The sequence below is a fragment of the Lolium rigidum genome, chromosome 4 (assembly GCF_022539505.1).
Source record: "Lolium rigidum isolate FL_2022 chromosome 4, APGP_CSIRO_Lrig_0.1, whole genome shotgun sequence".
Classification (NCBI taxonomy): Eukaryota; Viridiplantae; Streptophyta; class Magnoliopsida; order Poales; family Poaceae; genus Lolium; species Lolium rigidum.
In genome coordinates, this window is record NC_061511.1 from 43,984,593 (window position 1) to 43,990,984 (window position 6,392).

Sequence of the window (6,392 nt, forward strand, 5' to 3'; positions counted from 1 at the left end):
AAAGAATACATTCATAACATGTATATCATCTATATACACCTGAGCTAGACTTTCTAGTCTTTTCTTTCTTTCTGCCAAAAACTTTTGTAGTTTCTCTTTTGGCTTTCCTCATATTTCAGAAAACACTTCAACATCAATAACTTTTAGGTTTGTTGGTCAATTACCAATAACCTTGAGGTTCTTACTTTGAAGTTGATCATCTCATGACAAGTGTTCTGGATTTCACTTTTAGTAACATTTTAATGTGATGAACAATTTCACTCATAATTTTTATCCATCAATTCATGACGTCTTTCCGAGACCATGTCTGTACATGCTAGGCTCGTAAAGTTTAACCTCAGTATTAACATGTGCAAATCTGGCTTGCACCCGTTGTATGCACACGTAGAATCTATAACACCCGATCATCACGTGATGCTTCGAAACGACGAGTCTTAGCAACAGTGCATACTAAGGACGATCACTTCATGAATATGCGAATATCGTTAGTGCCCAGCAAGTTGGAGGATTGGGACGCCTAGCGTCTTCAACCTTCGTACATTCCCATAAAACTTATGAGTTTATGTAGTCTCACTAAATTATATTCTATCATCTTGTAATAAGGTCTTAGATATCACATATATCTCACACCTTGCATATTTCTGAAAACAAACTTTCCAGCTCCTTTCTTTTCAAACGGATTTGAACTTCAAGTTTCATGGAGACAAGATGATTTTAGGTACTAATTGAAACCATTGCTCTAATGTGAGTTTTACCAAAATTTTGCAATAGGACTTAATCATTACTTGATACTTTAACAATACGGTACCAGCCCGTAAAGTTACTTGTCAGATTTAACAGTATTTCTATCTCAATTATAAGACTAGCGTATGGTAGATAACGGATGCCAATTCTATAAATTTAATTCAAAATACTATTCAGACTATGTTCATGATAATTAGTTCATGTTTTAATCTAATTACTAATGAACTCCCACTTAATACAACATCCCTCATAGTTGTTTAGTGGCACACGATCCATATCCACTACACCAAAACCGATCATCACGTGAGATGATGTAGCTTCAATGGTGAACATCAACATGTTGATCATATCATCCATATGACTCATGTTCAACCTTTCGGTTTCCTGTGTTCCGAGGCCATGTCTGTACATGCTAGGCTCGTCAAGCAAACCCAAGTATTTCCGCGTGTGCAACATGGCTTACACCCATTGTATGTGAACGTAGAATCTATCACATCCGATCATCACGAGATGCTTCAAAACAATGAACTGTAGCAACGGTGCATACGAGGGGAGAACACTTTATTATCTTGATATTAATGTGAGGGATCATCTTATAATGCTACCGTCGCGATCTAAGCAAGATAAGATGCATAAAGGATTAACATCACATGCAATTCTAATGCGCCTTTGATCTTCATCTCCGAAGCACGGACATGATCTCCATCATCAACGGGCATGATCTCCATCATCGTCGGCGTAGCGTCAAGGTCCATGGCGCCGTCTTCATGGTTGTTCACCATATGTAGCAACTATTACAACTACTTTGAAATAATACTACTACATGAAATATAAAGACAACCATAAGGCTCCCGCCGGTTGCCACAATACAACAATGATCATCTCATACATATTCATCATCACATCATGGCCATATCACATCACCAAACCCTGCAAAAACAAGTTAGACGCCTCTAATTTGGTTTGCATATTTTACGTGGTTTAGGGTTTTCGAGTGAGATCCAATCTACCTACGAACATGAACCACAACGGTGATACTAGTGTTGTCAATAGAAAGAGTAAATTGAATCTTCACTATGGTGAGAGAGACGAGACACCCGCAAAGCCACTTATGCAATACAAGTTGCATGTCGAGCGTGGAGCAAATCTCATGAATGCGGTCATGTAAAGTTAGCCCGGGCCGCTTCATCCCACCATCCCGCAAGATGCAAAGTACACTAACTAAAGACAACAAAAGCATCAACGCCCACAAAACCATTGTGTTCTACTCGTGCAACCAATCTATGCATAGACACGGCTCTGATACCACTGATGGGATTCGTAGCATAGAAAACAAAAAAATTCCTACCGCAAGAATGAATAACAAGCCAAGATCCAATCAAGAAGATGGTAGCAACGAGAAGATCATGAGACTAACCCTCGAAGATTCCAAACCCTACGAGATTAGATCTCGTTGTTCGTGTAGTCGATCACTTCCGCTTTCAAAAGCGCGTAGAAGATCTTGACGGTGCCACAGTCGGGCAGCACCTCCGTACTCGGTCACACGTTCGGTATTGATGACGACGTCCTTCTCCCTGCTCCAGCGGGCAGCGGAAGTAGTAGATCCTCCTCGGAATCCCGACAGCACGACGGCGTGGTGGCGGTGGTGGTGGAGATCTCCGGCAGGGCTTCGCCTAAGCGCTACGGGAGAGAGGTGGAGGAGGGAGTGGTGCTAGGGTTTAGGAGAGAGGGAGGGGTGCGGCCAAGGGCAGCCTTGATGTGGCCGGCCAGCCCCCCTCTCCTCCTCTTTATATAGGTGGAACACCCAAGGGTTTGCCCAAAGATCTGAATAAGACCCCAATTAAAAAACTGCCATATGGACGAAACCTAGGGGGACAAGGACTCCTCCCTTTCCCCCTTTAGTGGCCGGCCAAGGAGGTGGAGTCCACTATGGACTCCACCTTCCCACTTGGTTGGCTGATTAGGGTTTGTGGAATCCTTCCGGGACTCCACCTTCCATGGTGATTTCTTCCGAAAGGTTCTAGAACATTCTAGCGCCTTCCATAAATGCACCGGATCATTTCCAAACTTGGAAAGTGACTTCCTATATATGAATCTCATTCTCCGGACCATTCCGGACCTCCTCGTGATGTCCTGGATCCCATCCGAGACTCCGAACAACATTCGAACTCCATTCCATATTCCATATCTACTTAAAACGACATCAAACCTTAAGTGTATCACCCTACGGTTCGTGAACTATGTAGACATGGTCGAGACTCCTCTCCGACCAATAACCAATAGCGGGATCTGGAGATCCATAATGGCTCCCACACATTCAACGATAACTTAGTGATCGATTGAACCATTTACATACGATACCGATTCGCTTTGTCACGCGATACTTTACTTGTCCGAGGTTTGATCATCGGTATCTCCATACCTTGTTCAACCTCGTTACCGACAAGTACTCTTTACTCGTACCGTGATATGTCATCTCTTGTGAACTAGTCACATGCTTGCAAGCTAATCAGACGACATTCCACCGAGAGGGCCCAGAGTATATCTATCCGTCATCGGGATGGAAAAATCGCACTCTTGATCCATATGCCTCAACTCACACTTTCCGAATACTTAATCCCATCTTTATAACCACCCATTTACGCAGTGGTGTTTGATGCAATCAAAACATCCTTCTGGTGTAAGTGATTTACATGATCTCATGGTCGAAGGACTTAGGTAACTATGTATCTGAAAGCTTATAGCAAGTTGAACTTGATGACTTGATCTCATGCTATGCTTACTATGGGTGTGTGTCCATCACATCATTCACCTAATGATATGATCTTGTTATTAATAACATCCAATGTTCATGATCAGGAAACCATGATCATCTATTAATCAACAAACTAGTTAAACGAGAAGCTTTACTAGGGACTCTGGTTGTTTACACAACACACATGTATCAATGTTTCCGGTTAATACAATTATAGAATGGGGTGTAAACATTTATCATGAACACTAATATATAACAATAACTATTTTATTATTGCCTCTCGGGCATATCTCCAACACGAGTGTCGAGGACGGCGGCCGTAGAAGCGCGTCAAGACGGGGCGGTCACGACGGGGCGGTCACGACGGCGCCTAGTTAAAACAACAACAAAATTAGTCAATACAAATTCAACTTCTATTTATTTTCTGTTTCTTTTTCAAAATTAGTGGAAGTGTTGTTGACAAAGAACTACTAAAAAATACTAAGTAACTAGCCTACAAAAAAATACTAAGTAACTAGCCTACTAAAAATATACAAGTTTCCAATTCATCATATTTCCAATTCTATTTCACTTCTATTTCTACTAAAAAAATACTAAGTGGCTAACACTGCCAGGGACCTACTATAAGGCTGCCGGCCATGGGTACGTGAGGCTGCCACCCTAGCCACTTTAACACCCGGGCAACTCCAATTCTATTTCTTCCTCAATTTCTATTTCACTTCTATTTCTACTAAAAAAATACAAGTACTAAATAGCTAGAAAAGTAAAAACATGCAAAAAAAAAGAGGCGAGGCGTTACCTCACTGCCGGCCATGGAGGCGAGCGGGAGGGGCGCGGGGGCGGCGAGGGAATGGCGGGTGGTGGGGTGGCGGGGCGGCGGGGAATGGCGGGGGCGGCGAGGGAGGTGCGCGGGGGTGGCGAGGGTGGGGCACGCTGGTGGCGGGGCGAGGGGGAAGGGCGCGGTGGTGGCGGGGCGGCGGGGAATGGCGGCAGCGGGCAGGTGGCGGGGTGGCGGGGCGGCGGGGAATGGCGGGGGCGGCGAGGGAGGGGCGCGGGGGCGTGGACGGGCGCGGCGAAGAAGCTAGGGTGGCGGCTGGAGGCGTGGACGGACGTGGGCTGACCAGGGGATAAGGGCTGGGGACGGGGATACGCTGAGGGCCACCCTCGGCTTATCTATTGGCGCGGGGATACGCCGAGGGCAGCCCTCGGCTTAGACTTTTTTTTGTTATTTTGCTTATTAATTTTTTTATTCTTTTCTTTCATTATTTTTTTACTATAATATACTAATATATATTCTTATAGGTTCACATTAAAAAAATGGGTGATTCCGGCATCCATATTAAATTCACCGCGCGGTCTACCCCTTTGACCGGCCTACCGGGCGCGCGGGTGCACCCGTTTGCCAACACGCTAAACGGACAAAAATTAGCACATAAAATGATGCGTCTTAGACCTAAAAACATTTTTCCCGGAAATTATCGAGCGAAGGAAAGTGTATCCCTAGTTCAAATCCGGTCATTTTCCAGCGGATTCGGCGGGACAACGCAGGAAGCCACAGGGATTCCCAGATAGCTAGCGCACGCATATGACATGTGATAGGTGGTGCGTAGGCGGACTCCTATCACTGCGCAGAAGTATCGCGATATCACCTAACTTTTTTCTTGTAGCTGCTTCACAAAAAAAAACCGTTTTGGCACCCCGAAAATAAAAATACCGTCGCCCGTGGGTCGGATTGGAAATCCGTGCCCGGGGCCTTGCTGCCCATCCTAGGGCCCACGCATGTGCCAACTATGGCTTCGTTCCGACAAAACTATGTGGTGCCACAGGCCGTTTCCTACTCATTTCCCCTAAAAGCCATAGAACTCCGGACGTGATAGCCCTGTTCGTGAAGGGTTTTCCCAAAAAATTGCCGTATCCCAATTCCGACTTTTGGAGTGGTTACTAGGACACATAAAATGACGCCACGCGAAGCCGCGCGATTTTCTGACTTCATTTAAATTGCCATCTTGGGAAACACTAGACAGAGGACCCCGCAGATCTACCCCTATAGCTTTCTCCGTACGAGGGATTACCAATGGACTTTTTTCTTTGATTATGTTTGTTTAGGACATATGTACATGGAAAGCAGGGGTTGGGCCTACTTTACCGTAAAATAGGCTCCGGTTGACCCGTAGCGGGAGTTTCCACATACAGATCCAGGATTTTACGAAGTGTTAGCCCATGTCTGCGAAAAGCGTCACGCCTGGTACATGCAAGGTTAGCCCAACCTTACATCACACTTGTACACATATGTTAGGGACACATGCAAGTTTTCCAGCGATTTCGACGCTCCGGTGGTCAGTATCTGGGGAAACCCTAGACCGGGGATCCCGCGGATCTACCCCTATAGCTTTCTCCGTACGAGGGTTTACCAATGGAATTTTTTCTTTGTTTTGGTTTGTTTAGGACATATGTACATGGAAAGTAGGGGTTGGGCCTACTTTACCATAAAATAGGCTCCGGTTGACCCGTAGCGTGAGTTTCCACATACAGATCCAGGATTTTACCAAGTGTTAGCCCATGTCTGCGAAAAACGTCACGCCTGGTACATGCAAGGTTAGCCCAACCTTACATCACACTTGTACACATATGTTAGGGATGCATGCAAGTTTTCCAGCGATTCCGACGCTCTGGTGGTCTGTATCTGGGGAAACCCTAGACCGGGGACCCCGCAGATCTACCCCTATAGCTTTCCCCGTACGAGCGCTTACCAATGGATTTTTTTCTTTGTTTTAGTTTGTTTAGGACATATGTACATGGAAAGCAGGGGTTGGACCTACTTTACCATAAAATAGGCTTCGGTTGACCCATAGCGGGAGTTTCCACATACAGATCCAGGATTTTACCAAGTGTT